Raw genomic sequence first — 10,251 nt, 5'->3', positions numbered from 1 at the left:
TGGAGAGGTAAGGTATCTTTTGAAGTATGAAATTTGTTATAAGATATCAGCCGGAGAAGTGGTGAGATATTTTGAGAAATAGGAAAGTTGTCAGATATCTGGAAAACACTAATTTATCTAATCTAAAGATATCAGGAGATGTGGTAATATATCGAGAAACTGGATTTGCGGAAAGGGGTGAGTTATCGGTAGAGGCCTCGTTGATAACAGAACCTTTAGATGTGAGATATGTGAAAAAGTGGTAAAATTGTTAAAAGTCCTAGAAATAGGTTACTAGAAGTAGTAAAATAACTGACTTGTTAAGTAACTAAAAGATATTGGGAGAAATTGACACGCCTACTTGTAGCCGGAGATTCATATTAGAAGAAGTTAAATATTTGAGCAAAAGCAACAACCGGTAATTTCGTAAACCTGTAGACACCTTTCATTTACTAGATCCTGATCTTAAGTGCATGTGTATAAGTGCATTGCAGTTTTCATTTCATCAACAGTTCACGTATTATTTTGATAATTAAAAAAACAGAGATTTTTTAAATCAGTCACGACATGGGGCCAATTTTTCTTTTTCTTTGAGAAAGATATATTTCACAGACGCACAAACGACTTACAGCATTTTAACAACTAAAATGCCGATTGTATAATGGCAATAAAAAAAAACAGTTCCAAATCCACCATAGATTGTTAGATCTACCTTCAAAAAGAGTTTTAATGACATTTTTAGCTTTTAGGTGCAAGGTATTCCATTAAAACCACGCGGGCAACTGCCATCGATAATGTGTTAAAATGAATTACACTGCGAACATGTTACATGTAAAGGTAAAATCAGACACAGAAAGTGCGTAAATCGGCGGTTATAGAATTTGGTGTGTGTGTGTGTGTGTGTGTGTGTGTGTGTGTGTGTGTGTGTGTGTGTGTGTGTGTGTGTGTGTGTGTGTGTGTGTGTGTGTGTGTGTGTGTGTGTGTGTGTGTGTGTGTGTGTGTGTGTGTGTGTGTGTGTGTGTGTGTGTGTGTGTGTGTGTGTGTGTGTGTGTGTGTGTGTGTGTGTGTGTGTGTGTGTGTGTGTGTGTGTGTGTGTGTGTGTGTGTGTGTGTGTGTGTGTGTGTGTGTGTGTGTGTGTGTGTGTGTGTGTGTGTGTGTGTGTGTGTGTGTGTGTGTGTGTGTGTGTGTGTGTGTGTGTGTGTGTGTGTGTGTGTGTGTGTGTGTGTGTGTGTGTGTGTGTGTGTGTGTGTGTGTGTGTGTGTGTGTGTGTGTGTGTGTGTGTGTGTGTGTGTGTGTGTGTGTGTGTGTGTGTGTGTGTGTGTGTGTGTGTGTGTGTGTGTGTGTGTGTGTGTGTGTGTGTGTGTGTGTGTGTGTGTGTGTGTGTGTGTGTGTGTGTGTGTGTGTGTGTGTGTGTGTGTGTGTGTGTGTGTGTGTGTGTGTGTGTGTGTGTGTGTGTGTGTGTGTGTGTGTGTGTGTGTGTGTGTGTGTGTGTGTGTGTGTGTGTGTGTGTGTGTGTGTGTGTGTGTGTGTGTGTGTGTGTGTGTGTGTGTGTGTGTGTGTGTGTGTGTGTGTGTGTGTGTGTGTGTGTGTGTGTGTGTGTGTGTGTGTGTGTGTGTGTGTGTGTGTGTGTGTGTGTGTGTGTGTGTGTGTGTGTGTGTGTGTGTGTGTGTGTGTGTGTGTTTGTAAGCCCTGTGAAGTTGGCCGAATACCAAGTTTACACACCAATCAACTTATCACCTGAAAATCAAATGGACACCCGAACTCAGGTGTTCAGTTGAAATAACGTCATTTTCGTGTTCCTCTCACTAAATTTCATCAGAAAAAATAAAAAAAATATGAGTGTTTCTTTGACACCAATTTCCTAATTTTTTTTACACAGTGTGTGTGAAATTTTATGCTCCATTTTCCCCCTTTACACAGAAAAATCTGCGCATGCGCAAATGTCATATCGGATGTTGTTTATAATGGCGGAAGTGAAATATGTTGTGACTTACAAGTGACCTCTTCCTTGAATATTTGATGTCACAGTGCTGTTTAAAGGTAAGTTTTTGAATTCTGTGATTTAGTTTCGAATGATGGCTTTAAGAAATTAATGATACTTGTGTATCGCTTCTAAAGTCGTTTTTTAACAACAAATCACGAATGCATTTCCTTTTCTAAACTACGAGCTGGATAGATTCTATCTATTAACAAAATATTTACATTGTAAAACATTTATAATAGATAACTTTTGTACTAAAATCTTCATCATTTATTCCCACTTGCTTAAAACAACGACTTTACTTATATTGTAATATCGATAATGTGTTTTCATTATATCGTGTTAGTTTATTTAGACGATGTTAATAATTATCTACATTTAGATATATTAGCATTGAAAAAAATGGGGATTATATAAGACCAAGGCGAAAGATAAAAATATATATATATATATATATATAAATACATGTATAACACTAGATCTAGACTCATTTGTTTATACATGTATTCATATGATTAACTTCTTCGGTTTCCAATGGAAACTTTCTACGGTCTGAAAGTAAGGAGAAAAAATTAAATTAGGAAAATATATACTATGTATGTTTTAACAATGAGTTACAGGATTATTATCGTAAAACTATGCTTCAATACAATATAAAGTGTAAGTGTACGGTGATTTTGCCTGGTCAGACGACACAGCAAAACCATTCTATTGAAGTAATGTAATAATTATTCTATTTTGCATTTGTGTTTGCTTTTATGAAAACCGCTTTACTATATGTCTAGTTCTTGAAGAAAATGAGCAACGTAGATATTTTTTTACGCAATGGATTAAAATCGATAGAGTACTTCCAAAATAGGTAACGGGTGCTTTCGTCCCTTGTGAATTTGCTACTAACTATATTTTTACAATGCAATGTGCTTGTTTATTGGTCAAAAGAAGTTTTGGTGAACGTGTTCAAAGATCAGACAATTATAGAATATGAAAAATAAACAATGATATAAACATGAGACAGATACAAACAAGACAAGGTTGTTATTTAATATAATCATTTTGAAGCAATGGATTCACTCACTCTGACTCTAAGTCTAGCTGATTATAAATCATATACATGCTGTGGATACATGTAACACCAAATTTGTACATGTATCTCCACGTCATTCATAACAATTCATCAGCTTTATCTTTGAATAATGTAGTTCATATAGTAAATAGTATTTTTTTTTGGGGGGTGGGGGTGGGGCTGAAGATGTTGTTGTTAAAACAGAAATAATGATAAGAATTTAAATTTTAGCATTTCATTAATCATATTTTTGGAGAAGGCAGAAGCTGTATTGCTTTAATATAAAAACAAAATTTTAAAGAAGCTTTAGAACAAAGTTATAGTAAACATGGTCAAATTGATATGTGTAGGTTTATTCATAGAGATATATATACTAACACATGTACATACATGCCAGATTTACATGTAATTAACTACATCTGGACATGTCATACTAAGTTTTACTTTCTTGTTGTTTGACTACAAGTTTACTTTGTAAATAAAACAAAATTTAAAACGGAACAAAAAATTTAAATAGATATATACTATAGTATACACATATACATTGTACATGTATATAAATTATAAACATCAAATGCAATGTTGTGTAACAATATACTAAGTTTTATCTCAACTTTACTTCTAAACAACACTAAAATTGCAAAATATGAGAACAGAAGCTATTTTCTTCATCTAGTGTTTAATTGTATGGAATAAATATCATATTCACTCTAAATAGAGACATAACTAACATAATATTATGCCTCTGTGTACATGTACAATTCTTCCATGCACTCTTAGATCATCAAAGTATAGTATACATCAAAATAGTTAGGACAAAATGACCCGGGGCGAATCAGCCATTGGTCAAGACACCGTAAAACCTATATTTTCGAAGGAAGTCATGTGTTCGGAGATTATATATCAAATTAAGAGTCTGGGACAGTTGTTTTTCAGTGGTGAGTACATGATACCTATTATAAGGTGGTCGTTCGTGTTTATAAATGTACAACACGTAGACAAAATTGCCTACAGCTCAGCTGTTATTGTTAATTGTTCGAATTTTCTCTACAAGCTGTCACTTTGTTGTGGAAAGGATTTAATTCTTTTGTAATCTTGACCATGTTGACAAGATGCTACTTTTGTATGTTCAATATACATGTAAATCATGCTAGGCCCGATAATTCAATGTAATTTAGTCTTTAATTAATTCAGTTAATAGTTTGTTTATACATGCAGGTGTTCTTGAAAATCCAATCTGTGGAAAGATGCATCTTTTGTTGATTATTAAAACAAGCACTGTCGCAGATACTGCTCAGTATTTTTCACCTGATCCTATAAGTTATGATATATTTTACATGTACCTTTTAGGACATTTAGGAAATAATGTCATGCATCTTTACATATAATTGATAAATAAATAATACTTTTCACTATCTTTACAGAAATAACTTGTGAAATTTTTAAAAAACTCTACTGACGTGCAACCAGTTCTCGCCAGTACATTGTGATGTTATTTTTCGTATATGATTTTTTATGTTGATAAAGGACATCACAATGTAATGGCAAGAAATGATACTCGATGAGAACTGGTTGCATGGACAGACCTCAATTATGTGTAAGCATCAGATTTAGAAAAAGGTATAAAAAGCTATGACATTTGCTAATGAATATTTTCATAACAATAACTTTTCAACTTATTTGAAATCATGCATCCGATGCGAATCTGCGAATAAGCAGAGTTTTTATAATTAATGCTTTTGAGTTTATTACCGGTACATGGTGTTACTGTATGTGACATTATTACGCCTCCTGTCAGTTTGTCGCTATATATTCATGACTTATTTATTTTCGCTTAGTATACAAAAGATTTATACAGCGTCAACATACTATGCCAAAATAGAGTACGGTATTGAACGCCATCGCTGCCTTATAGCATAAAACTTTAGGTGCATTATGGCGTTCCATAGCATGACAAATATTTTCAATGAAAAACTTTCAAGCGCGACAGCAGATTTCGAAATCACGAAGCTACAATCATTCCAGCTTGAAGTCCAACGCATCACCGCCACGCTATATTAGCCGATAATGAATGGACGGTATCTATATATATAAAATGTAGATATATACGACTGACATCAAGCAATTAAAATTATTAATCTTTCTAAAAACACTTCATTATTGATGGTAATTTTAAAGTTAAAGTTTCTGATAAACTTTTGAACAAATTGATTGAACATTTGTCAAAGAAATTCTACATAGGGATCCAAAAAACGCTTTTTTAAATGACGCTTGATAATGAATGTATAAGAAAAAAATTCAATGAGATTTCGTCTGCTCAACATTTCGAGTTTTTTCACTAAGGTCAAATGCTCTCATTTCTTGAAAAGAACACATTAACCTTTGTTGACTTTTAATTGTACAACAACTTGTTGATTAAATAAACATTAATTGTACAACAACTTGTTGATTAAATAAACAATCAAATCAATTGATTAATTTGAAAAAACAAACGCTTACTTTTCCGGTGATTATTTTTAGGGACTAGTCAACACTCAAACGTCACAGCTACTTATAGCAAAGCACGTCGGTATATTTAACAGTCGGCATAATAATAACAATATAAGTATTGTGTTGTGCATGTATATACTTTGCCTAAAGAGTAATCAGGGTTTGATAGATAGTGCACGAGCCGGAGTCTACTTATTATATAAGTAGCATTATTTGATTTGAAAAGAGCCCACACAGTTTCAAATATAACCATTGCTCGACTTAATGCTCCAATTAATCGACTTAGCCAACCGAGTAAAATAAACATCCCTAAGACATATAAATCATTTATTACCTTTACCTGCATTTTACATTTTTAGAATTCTACCCTCAAAATATGTATAACATATACCCGGTACTACAAAATAAGACATTCTGTTTCAAATATGTTTGAAATAGGAATTTCACAAAAAATCTGTTTTAATTTAATTAATTTTTTAAAAATTTAATTAAATGGTAAGGGAAAAAATTTCAATGTTGACATGTATCCATTTATTTATTTGAACAGATTCATCAGTATGTGATATTTGCCCAGATGGATCTTATCCACATATTTGGACAAAGAATAGAAATTTTCATGGGATTTATCTCCAGAGGTCTAATGCAGAATAAAAATTAAGAGTCTGGACCGAACCGAATATGTCACTTGGTGTATCAATGGACTAAACCTATCTTGAGCTGGTAAGTCAATTTCCAGAAATAGATTAAAACAAAGTCTTGATTAGAGTATTAATATACATATATTATATATATGTAAGTACCGGTAAAGCAATATGTAGTCTTACTCTCTCAGTTTGTCTGTCTGTCTGTCCATTAATGGATCCCCCCCCTCTCTCTCTCTCTCTCTCGTTAGCTTCCAATCAGAGAGGTTCAAAGCATTTCAATTTGTATAGCATGTTTATGTAAACACTTTGAAAGTAATTTTCAACCAGTTACCTATATCTAGCATTTCAATTACAAACAGACTGATTAAGGAATTTTGAATTACTCAGCATGCAACATTTGAATTAGTTTTCATATTTTTTATGTCCCCCCCCCCAAAAAAAAAAACCTTTAATAAAGTACTTGTTAATTTTTATCAGATCAGCCTTATTTGAGTGCACCCAAGTGAACCCTGCAAGTTTTGTTTGCTATGACATGTACTTTTGTAAATTTTAAAAGAACTCTAAGATTTGGTATTTATATAAAATAATTAAAAATCAAAACTAATCTTAACTATAATTTTTTTTTCAGATTCATTTAAAATGTGGTAATCTTTTGTACACTACCTGTCCCCAACATTGATTTTTTTTTTCAAAATAAACAATTTGAATTGGAAGTGAGAGGAAAAATATAGATTGATAATAAAGTAAGATAGGGAATATGCATAAATGGATAAAATAGCTTTTCAGAGTAAAATAATAAACATGTCATTTTGTTAAATTATTCTTAAAATTAATCACATTAATGCATTAAATTTAATTACAGTCAAACTTCGTTATCTCAAACTAGATGGGACTGTTTAGATATTTCTAGATATCCGAGTATTTGAGATATCGAGGGTGAAATACTTCAAAAAGTGGTTGGGACTTAAAAATCACTTCGACATATCCATTGTATTTGAAATATCAGTGTTTGACATACCGAAGTTTAACTGTATTAGCAAAATATACAAAGCTGGATTTTGATAAACACATGCACCTTTTTTATAATGTGATTAATTTATTGATCGAATGATTGATGATAAATTGATGATTTTGAGCAATCAAACTAAGCATTGCATGTATAATATAAGTATTTGACAGAAGAAACGCCTACAACCTGTTAGAATAAAAAATTGTTATCAGCTTAAATGCTCAACCAATCACAGAACAGCTCGGTTTAACATCAGTTGTGTATGTACATGTATGTTTAATTATCAATGCTATGAAATCTTCATATTGTCCAAAATTTGAAATGCTGTTTCCTAGCATAATTCCCAAGAGAGAGAGAGAGAGAGAGAGAGAGAGAGAGAGAGAGAGAGAGAGAGAGGAGAGAGAGAGAGAGAGAGAGAGAGAGAGAGAATGACTGACATGTACAAAAACAGATAGGGGACTATAAACGCAGGTATGTTAAGGCTTCCCGATTTAACGTAGCTCTCGGGTTTGCTGATGTCACAATAGAATTTAACGTAAAGTGTTGACCATCAATCGGTCATAGCAAACCCATACATTTTTTTTTTAATGACAAATGATCCCTAAAAACATAAAAGGAAATATCTAAAAAAGCTTACATGTAGTTTATATAAACATTTATAATTATCACATGCTAACAATTTAAAGAGGTGACATACATTGTTACATTTTGTTTAATAAGGTATAACTCTTCTATTTAAATCATATTTTATAGACAAGAAAATAAATTGAATCGTATGCATAAGCTTCGCTTCTTTTACAATTATAACTTCTGTATTTTCAACCACTGATCTAACTAGAGGTTCTATTAAAATTTATTTGGCTTTAGCTAATTAATGTATGCGATTACAAACTGATTATGACAAGAGTTGTATGGTAATTAATTTTGCATTAATTTATTGAAATTATTAATTTATGAAAAGAAAAATAGCCATTGTTGATTTGTTCTTCTCTTCACAACCTTACATCATATATAATTGCATATGTGCATTCAATAAAATCATAGTAATGTCCAATTAGTATTTATATGTTCTGATGATGAGTAAATAAGCTAGTCTTGTCAATCAACTCATTTTTATTTTTTGGTTCTCAGACATAAGAAAATGATGACTTCGGGCTTACGTTATGATAATAATATAGGGTTTTGCGAAATCTTTTCAATCTTTGAAGTTGTTTTGCAAAAAATTGGCCGAGAACACATATTGATTATTTTTTTATGAATTGATTCAACATAATTTCTTCTGTTGTTGGGTTGAGAAAAATTAAGTTTGTCTAAACCGTTAAAAGTTTGAATCGTAGTTCTGAAATGTGATTTCTGTTTAAGATATGCAATTTACTATATATTTCATTGAAATGGCATTGCTTGATTTTATCACAGACACTGTGTTTGAAACATTATAACATTATAACCACGCAGGCAAATCTTAGATAAATTTTAGAAATTAAAAGTTATGAAACCAATGGATCATGCAGACAAATTTTTAGGGAAGGCTTTCTCACAAGCAGTAAACCTGCGAGCTACGTACCTGAAGTCACTTGTCAGTACTTCATACGATATGATGTCATAGTTAACTTTTAAACGTCACGATCTGCATTCCTTTTGATAGTTCTCATGGATTTGATATATTAATAGTTACAAACTTATAATAGGATCATACATTATTAAGTGAAATATATTGTGACAATAATAAAACCACTGATTTCCTTTACACAGACGCTGTTGTTGATACTGGTGATATTATCAATATTTATTATGCATCATTTCACATGTAGAAATGCACAAAAAGTGTATAATACAATCCACAGCAGTCTACTATAGCCTCTGCATTCTTATTCATTCACAACAAAATTTATGACAACCTTATGATAAATAATATTTCACAATATTTAACCAGAAAACAATTTTTTAAAATTTTGGAAATGTTTAAAGTTGAAAAGCCACAGCGGGATTTGAACTCATGACTTACAGGTTCGTAGTTAATGCTCTAACTAATTGCACTATGCTGTTAGATAACAATTTGGGGGAAAAAAATCTTACTTAATTTATTGTTCATTTTGATCAGAAATATGCCAGATTAAAGGAGGTGTCCCATACCACCTTACAGTGTTATTGGACATCTGTCAGTATTAAAAGTATATAATTATAATACTGTCACCGGTTTAGAATTTTCAAATTTTACGATATTTAACCAAAATATATGTTTTAAAAAAGTTAACCATCTAACCGCCCACTACGCTACGCTGTTAGGTGGCAATTTGGGAAAAAACTATAGAAAAAGTACATCACAACATGAAAGTGTCCCATACCACCTTAAGTCTTGATTAACATCGGGTGTAGAGTAAATACTACATGTACAAGTGTACAGCTTTTTTATGAAAGAGGCTGCTTATACCTCTAGCTATTCTAAAAGTTGGCAGTTCTGTACTGATTTGTATGCAGCTTGGTATATACATATAATCTTATATTTACTTGTATATATATTACATGTTATAAAGCAAATTTAAGTGTATTGTATTTCATGTACATGTACCACTTAGTACATAAAAATAACATTTTAAGAACTATTAAATGCATGTAAATTAATGCAATATGTTTGTGAAATACTGATTGATTATAATATTGATTTTTTGTAATTTTTTTATGTTCTAGGTACCGGTTTTCTAAGCAACAATGTTGGTAGGCAGCAGTGGCCCACTGTCTCAGTTTTGCCACAGTCCAGGGTCAGCACCAAGCTACATGTATAGGACTCCTACCTGATTACTAAAAGTATCGTTATGAAGAAAATTTACAAGACTTCTTGATGACTGGGAAGACATATTAAATCTGGTTGAATTTACACACTTGGTTGATTAGCTTTGTCAACACAATAGCCAAATATAAACTAGTTTACTATTTTAGCATTATTTAACAAGTATAAGTCAGACAGTTTAGAATTTTATGATCCTATAGTAAAGGAAAAATTACAGTGTTTAGATATATTCAATTCATCTCAGTTGTTCTTAATGCATATGCATGTACATGTATAAATACATGTATATGACTTTTT

General features: G+C 32.0%; 1 long non-coding RNA gene across 2 annotated transcripts; it reads left to right on the top strand.

Moving 5' to 3' along the window:
• The first annotated feature begins 1,637 nt into the window (after positions 1–1,637).
• Positions 1,638–10,251, top strand: LOC128188059 (uncharacterized). Of its 2 annotated transcripts, none has more exons than XR_008244123.1 (3): positions 1,638–2,019; positions 6,061–6,233; positions 9,855–10,251. It is a non-coding gene; the product is annotated as an uncharacterized LOC128188059 (long non-coding RNA). The 2 variants fall into 2 exon arrangements; XR_008244122.1 differs by lacking the exon at positions 1,638–2,019 and adding an exon at positions 3,852–3,961.

Source organism: Crassostrea angulata, chromosome 6 (assembly GCF_025612915.1).
Source record: "Crassostrea angulata isolate pt1a10 chromosome 6, ASM2561291v2, whole genome shotgun sequence".
In the NCBI taxonomy this organism is placed as follows: Eukaryota; Metazoa; Mollusca; class Bivalvia; order Ostreida; family Ostreidae; genus Magallana; species Magallana angulata.
The sequence above is the reverse complement of the archived record's forward strand: the minus strand, read 5'-3'. Positions and strand labels throughout refer to the sequence as shown.